Source organism: Schistocerca nitens, unplaced genomic scaffold (assembly GCF_023898315.1).
Source record: "Schistocerca nitens isolate TAMUIC-IGC-003100 unplaced genomic scaffold, iqSchNite1.1 HiC_scaffold_338, whole genome shotgun sequence".
Lineage (NCBI taxonomy): Eukaryota > Metazoa > Arthropoda > Insecta > Orthoptera > Acrididae > Schistocerca > Schistocerca nitens.
In genome coordinates this window covers 4,323,785-4,332,035 of record NW_026045872.1, presented here as the reverse complement: position 1 = coordinate 4,332,035, position 8,251 = coordinate 4,323,785, and positions in this window count along the sequence as shown.

Sequence of the window (8,251 nt, the reverse complement as noted above, 5' to 3'; positions counted from 1 at the left end):
GGGGACTGATGACCATAGATGTTAAGTCCCATAGTGCTCAGAGCCATTTGAACAGCGTGACATTCATTTGCGCTGTTGTTCTCTACCTTTCGGAAATCGATGATAAACGAAATCCATAGTTTTATACGAAGCATTTTTGCATTCATCAATAGCACAATTATTTCTACTTTTCTTCACAGTACTATAAAACGGCCAGCAACAAGCATAGCTAACAAGCCACTGTATTTTATTTATTTTAGAAGAGGAATTTGGGAATTTGCTTGCATAAAGAAGGTGCATCATATTTCACGTGTAGTGTGTGCTCGCCTGTCGTTTCCCATATTGCTAATGACGTCACGCCGTTTCGCCAGCAATCTGAGTGGGAAGTTAGTGTGGCATGCCCCGCCTGTCGAAATTCTTATGAAATGGAGGAAATAGTCCGCAGAGAGAAGAATTTCGTTTGAAAAAATGAAAACCTTAAATATGAGTGACTGGGCGTTAGTATGAATTTCTCTCTAATAAGAATTCATTGCCCTTAGCAGCATGACACGTCGGAAGATAAGGAGCTGTTAATGGAGTTTGAACACTAGCAAGTAAAAGTAAGTTAGGCGAATTCATGTTCAGCCTAGAGGATTTACTGTTTGTCATAGATCTCTTGCCGTATTCTTTGCGAATGCCCCGAAACCTAATTAAAACCTTTTTTTTGTTTTGTAAATATCGTTTGAAAGCAGCCTGCTTAAAACAGTCTGTCCAAGATCAGGGCTACGTCGAGGAAGAAACATAAATCTCATGTTCCTCAGCGGCTACGTTTCATTATCTTATTTTGTAATAAGAATCTCTTGTTTAATTATAACGAGGTCGGAAAATGAATAGGTTCTACTAATGAGCACCTCCTGGCGTGAGGTTGCATGTCTACTTTGTGCTGCACTGCAAAAGATACTAGTGTTGTTGCGAAGCCGTACAAATGAAATAATGACGAACAGTATGCCACTGTAAGAGTCCTTCACGTAACGATGAAGTACAGCCCGGACTATGCTCTAGATATCTGAAGGTGGTCTGTTTAATGTCTTTCTCTGCATGCAGTTCTTATGTTCCTAGATTCTATGAGAAGTACACGTACCTCCTGCTTCACTTGCCTTTTTCCTCAAACCTGAATTTTACCTTGCATTCTCTGTGCCACCATGTTTGTTTACCATACGGTTCCGCTTCATATGATGATGCTTTAAGCAAATAAAGAAATGATTTCATTGAGACTTTAGTTGCTAAACTTAAGCCATCTCACTGATATACGCGTTGGGTAAGTGCCATCGTTAAAAAATAAAAAAAAATAAAAGAATCATTAAAAATCGCGTCACCAGAAAATAATTAATGTAGAGTAATGCAGTTTTTGGAATAAATTTACCGGGTAACATATTCAAGTGGTTAACATTGCAAGATCACAGGTTAATGTAAGCGCGAGATCAGCCATTGCAAATGTAAAATGCTGGTGCGTTAATAACATGTGTAGCCGCCAGAATGTTGAATGCAAAGGTGCATGCATTATGTTGTTCAGGTGCTGAATGTAAATTTGCGGGATGGAGTTCTACGCCTGTTGCGCTATGTCGGTCAATACAGGGACGGTTGATGGTGGTTGTGGATTTTGCTGGAGTTGTCGTCCAATGATGTCACAGATATGCTCGATTGGAGACAGATGTGGTGATCCAACAGGTCAAAGAAACGTATCGACACTCTGTAGAGCACGTTGGGTTACGACAGCGGTATGTGGGCACGGATTAAGGGTTTGTAGGTGTGGAGGATGGTAGAGAGGTTCAACCCCCATGTCCGGCCAGAGAGGAGTTTGAGGAGTCAGAGGCGGTTGTGGGCTTTGGATTGGATAGAGGATTGATTTTCAGGAGCCACTGGTTACAAGATGCGGCAAAAAGATCAAGGTGATTCTGGAAAAGGCTTTGGGACCGTTGAAGGATAGGAGTGTGGTCTAGGAAGGCGGTGTTATTGGCATACTGCAAGGGGTATACTGGAGGAGGGGAGGGGGGGGGGAGACCTGCTGTAAATCTCTGTGCCCTATATTGAGAAGTTATGTAGCAACAGCATTGCGGAATGAAACACAATTGTGCAAATTTATGAATAGCAAGTCGCATTCTAGCCAACAGGAACGTGGGAAATACATCGTAAGATATTTTTTATGAAAGTAGTAGGTGGTATGCGACTAGAAATTCGGATTTCTCGACGAAAAATTATGTGTGCTAATTCGGAACGACAGCTCGATCACCTAGAGGTCTTCGCGCAAACTGCTGTATCGCGCAAGCCGGTGTGCTATAGCGGCGATTGGCAGAACCGTTGACAGTAGTGCGTTTCGTGATTCTCTATCTTCGTTCTCGAAGCCTCTCGTCTGTCGCGCCCAGCACTCCTGAGACATGACACAGCCGCCGCATCGGACCGCACTCTGGTCAGACGTTCCCTTAGGATCCAACGCAAGTGTGTGGTTGAATTCATCACGCCCGATTCCAAGTCGAAGACAAAATTTCTGAGATCAGTGGTGAGTCAACTGCAGAATTTTGTAGTATTTCTTATGACTCCGAGGTAGCGCTGCATTGTAAGCGACTCTACACACAGGATCATATGACCAGAAGAGAGCTGCTCTGAGAGCTGTGGCTACGTCTTGAAACCACTGAGGACAATTCATTTTATATCTAACTCACTCTCAGGATGCAGTCTTGTGCTTTTAACACCACAAAGGTAGTCAAATATATCTCACTTTTGATCTCTTTTATTGCGTGTTGTATGTAAAGTGTGCTTAGGTGTTTGTCATATGTTGTGTATTTTAGTGTGTGCTGTTTATGTGATTCTGGTCTGTTATGTGTATGGTTTTATACCAACAAATGCAGGAAGTGAGTCCCTGAACATCCGCACCGGAAATGCTACCTGTGAATAAACGCACCCCATCCAGAACATGTCAGAGCCCTCAGACCTGTGGTGTATGCTTCAAAAACATCCCGTTCTTAGATACTTGGTCGCTAAAAAGATGTTCAGAATGAACATAGAACACCTGCACTTGAAATTCGTAAGGGTATCATAAACCCAGATGATGAAAAGCGCTCGAATTCTGTGTCGCTCAAGTCGTCAAACTGCTTAGTATTTAGTGCAAATATCAACACACGAAAGGAATGCAATAAAAAATATAGCATTCCTGCAGAGTTGTTTCAGTAGCAACAAGGTATATTCAAACATTATGGCACTTTCCTTCCTCGTGTACAGCGGTGATATCACACTATCGTCACCTTCAGCTGAGCAAAAACAGCCAAAACATTCGTCTTTCACGTTGCCTCCCTTAATGTCGGGTAAGACATGCTTACTGCTGACCGAAACATGGCTCGATATGCTGGGCTTGTGAACTACCACATTCCAAATGTGTCTGTGGTCGTAGACATGGATTTTTAAGGCTACCTCTCTGGAGAAGCGTTCCTATTGGTTCCTGCTAAATTTGTCTCTGATCTCAAGAACAGAGAAATCCAACCCTCCCTACAACTCCCGCACCCCCTCCCACCCACACCCATCCTCCATCCCCTATCGCTTTCCTCCTCCACCTGTAAGGTGGTGGGGAAAGCTCTGATAGTGCTCTGTTGGTGTGGAAGCAGTTGTCGTTTGCGCAATATGTTCAGCTGATGAGATGTTGGTGTCGGAAAGAGAGGACTTAAATAACTATATTACTCTGTAAGCTTGGAGCTGAGGTGTGTGTCTGTAGCTTCCTAGGTATGGACTGGAAAGAAATGACAGTGGAGGAGCGTATAAAGAATACTTTCCAACAAATAATGGTGATGCAGTGGGATGGCTTGAAGATGCATTTAACAAGTGATACAGATGGTTGCTGGTGCTGGAACTGCCGACCTTGTATGAAATGACTATAGTCTACCTCTTCCAACGTGCAAGAAGCGACTGCCACCAATCAAACAGGTAAGTGATATGATTAGTAGATGCTACACTGTGTGGGAGGCATCACACAGATAGTAGTAATATACTGAACTATTAGCGTTTGTCCCTGCAGCCAAACAGATGGCGCTGGAGCGAACTATCCTCTTCCACAGCCCCATACCGACTGAAGCCTTGCGATACCTCACCATACAATCTGGCAACACCAGAGGTATAACGCGAGCTCTGTAGCACATATCTTAACAATAGTACTCTGCTAGATGACGAAATGATGTTTTTTAACCCCATGGAAGATTGAATACATTGACCGTTGGAATTGGTTGTCAGTTCCTTGCTTCGACACTAAAAAATCACGATTTTTCAACGTAAATCAGGGTGTATTAAGATGAAAGTGTTATCATAGCTATCATATTAAGAGCAGACATGTGATGTATCTAGGAAAAACAAGAAAGGAACACATTTTAATGATAATGCTTCATTCTGCACAATGTGTATTAAACAAAGTACCAAAAATACAGAATAAAATAACAGTATGTCTTACTGTATCATGACCTTCGTCAAAAATGCTCTTACTGTAGTTAAAACAGGTCTCTGACGCACAGCACACGAGGAAAGCGTGTGTCCACATTTTTAATGCAAGGCGCAAAATGTTTGCAGGGAAAGAAAAGTACTCTCACTTCTTCTGTGAAGCATAATTTACATAGGTGAGCATTATCGGAAGCCCTCACAGTCACATGGTGTTCTGATGCTGCTTTCAGAAGATTTGATGGGGGTTTGATATTAGTTGTAACCATTGCTGTAATTTTTGCATCTCTCTTCTGACAAATGCTACCAACAAAATTTTTTGTGGATGAGTGTTAAATTTGTGTTTGAAACTATTGAATCTGCTACTAAAAATGCTATTATGTTACTCTACCAACTGAGCCAAAGCGACTCTCATGTTTGTACGAACTATTATAAAACACTCTCCGGTACGAACACCGGTCAGTGAATTAGAAATTAGAGATGTAATGTGCGGTTTCTGGTGTGTGTGTGTGTGTGTTGTGTGTGATGCTGTATTGCTTCAATATATTCTCGTTGGGTAGTAACGTTGTGAAAAATGTCTTATATCGCTGCTAGTCGGTCCATTCTTCTATTCCACATGTGTATGGACCGCTCGGAGAAGGAATTTGTGCCTCTGACAGATATCTTTTGGCGATCATTTGCAGTGAATATGTGGGACTTGTGCTCTGCAATATGGATCTACATGAAGAGACTGTCTATGGTGGATAAATCCTAACTGCTGTTCGATTACGTTGTCATATGAACTATTATAGCACATTTTCCTATATTTCAGAACTTGGATTCTCACGTCATAGAACCTACCCCACTATCTCAAGGCTGAACCGCTATACTAGAATTCTACACTGAAACTGCACCGCTTTGTTATTCCTCTTCTCCTATGCACCCAAGTTCAAAAGTAATGTCGTGTGTGTGTTACACAAGCAATGGGAATAGGTTTTTTGTAAATAACAACAACAAAGAAGTAAGATGTATGGTAACGAATTCATTTATTTAATTCTCTTAGAACAAGGTGTGTACAAATGATAGTTTTCAGTTGTTTGTGATAGAATTTGGTCATTTAAAAAAAGTTCACGTCATAATTGACTGATTCATTTTTCATAGCAATACAGTACTTACCGAATAACTGTTTCTTGTATGTACTAAAATCTGCTCGGATTTCCCTCAGACTGACAGGAACATCACAAAACTCAGGTATCCCACTCGTAAATTTAGCGTGGATGGATTTCATATCTATTAAATCTATAGTAACTGGCTTGGGTACTACATGGACACATGAACTGAAGCGCTGTCGAAATCATTCACATGTATACTATACATACAAAGATGGTTCAGAACATCATTGTATACAGCTCGAATACACCCTAGCACGCACACCAACACCTTTTAGTATGCTGACGACTCCCATGGACTGTGTGTCCTTTAATTACTTGTTTTCCCAGAGAATTTTTACGATGGTTTTGTCCTATCATACGAGGAGTGTCATATGCTGTTCGGGCTAATCTTTTGACTGTGTTTTGGAGACGAATTAGTGATCATCCATAGTTCTGATCGAATGTCCGTCTACCGTTTAATCCAAGGATTTACCGAGGAGTAAAATGTCTTTAGGCGCACTTGTACCTTGAAATTCGTGGCACATCAAGTATTAGTTTTGTATGACCTAAAGTTATACTTGCATATACATACATACAGTCATACAGTGAAAACACAATAAATAGCTATTGAGCGTTTGTACTTTCACTCAGTTTTAATAAAGTCTATTTTACCATCTCTGATTTTAAATTGTTTGAGTCTCTTCACATTATGTACAAGTTTTTTTTTTGCTGTTATTGCCCGATCTATAAGGTTATTCGTAGAATACTTTATTAAGTCTTGAAAGTTCTGGTCAGGTAGTAGCTGGCAAATTTCGCCTGATTACCTTATTAAATTTTGATTATAGGACTACGTTGCTGGAGAAAGTTGTTGCTGACCATCAAAGTTATATTCCTAATCGTACTACTCTGTCTGCTGTAGCTAAAAAGTTGTAATGTCGTACCAGTGCCCGATGCTACATCTGTTCCTTATGCTCTGTCTTTCCTGGATTTCGACAAGGCATTCGACCATTTCAGCCATGGCTTTCATGTACTGGAAGACGTTGGGTTCACTACTGCCGCGCTAAGGGTCTTGTCTAATTTGTTTATGGGTATCCAAGCTTCGGTGGCTGTAAATGGCCAACTGACATCCCCGGTTAACGTCCGAAGGGGTTTTCCTCAGGGAAGGCCATTTTCAAGGTCGTTGTCTGTCCTGTCACTTCTTCGAACGATCGTCGCTCATTTACAAGAATGGACACTCTTAGGAGAGACGATCTCGGTGCCGCAGAAGTGGACGATGTGATGGTATTACTCCGCCCTCCTGGTGAGATCCCGTTGCTCAAGGCTACCGTGAATACCTTTCACCTTGTATCTCGAGCCCGCATCAAATGTCGGTTGATGAATTTATGGGGTTCTCATAATGCTGCCATTTCTTGGACAATGGTGATCAATCGACATAAAACTTTGGGGTTCATAACTGACCGCTCTCCAACTAAAATGGCCACACTTAATTGGAAGTCGGTTACGGGGAAGATACAAAGTGCAATCCTGTAACATGAACTGAGTTTCCTTAGACTGCTTCAAAAATTTTGTTCCTGGATACCTACCTCTTGTGCAAAGCATACTATCTATCTCAGGTCTTTCCCCTTCCCGCGGTGATGGCTAGGAAAATGAAACAACTGTCCAGTCGTTTGTTTTGGAAGCACTCGAATTTTAGATTACGATATGACGTGTTGCATGTACACGTCACCTCGGGGCTTCGGACAAATCGATATTCAAAGGAAAGCGTCTGTGTTATTTGTTCCGCGACTGTTGTTTTAGTGTCTGCAGTCGGACAGTCTTGACCTTCCTGTCCATCTCCATGTTTCAAAGGACAGACTGTGCAAACCAGTTCAGTGCTAGACAGTCCAACTGCAAGAGTCAGATACCGATTTCCTCTGTGTTCCTCGCGTTTAAAGAAGAACAGTTAACCCGTGTTGAAACACAACTAAGCGGACAGTGTTGTAGATACAAATGTTCGGTGCACCTGAAACAAGAATACTATTGTTGAAAGATGGAAGCAGAAAGAAATTATTTTAACCGGCACACAATTTTGTCAGTCTTCATGCTTTATTTCTTGCTGGACGCGTAACAGAGCTGGTGCCTAACGCTGAAATTTGGCGAAAAGTTCTGACTGCGCGAGCCTTTAGGTAATTACGACGGGCGTTTGAAAAGTCCTTGCAAAGTCCGAGATATGGCATCACCGGCGCGTATCGAGATCATGTTTAGTTAGTAGCGCCTTTGGAAAGAACGCATACCAAGTTTCAGCCATATTGGTGTATTTCTTTGTGTTTGGTATTCGTGTGAATCAAGGAAGTCGAGTAGTTGTCAAAAAAATGGACGAAAAAGAATTTCGTGTGGTGATTAAACATTACTTTATGAAAGGGAAAACGCCCCAGGAGACTAAAGAGAAACTTGATAAACATTACGGTGACTCTGCTCCTTCGATTAGAACAGTTTATAAGTGGTTTCAAAATTTTCGGAGTGGCCATATGGGCACTAGTGATGCTGAAAGTTCTGGACGCCCTGTGGAGGTTACGACTCCAGAAATCATTGATAAAATCCATGATATGGTGATGGATGACAGAAGAGTTAAGGTGCGTGAGATTGCTAATGCTGTGGGCGTCTTGACTGAACGGGTACACAATATTTTGCATAAACATTTGGACATGAGA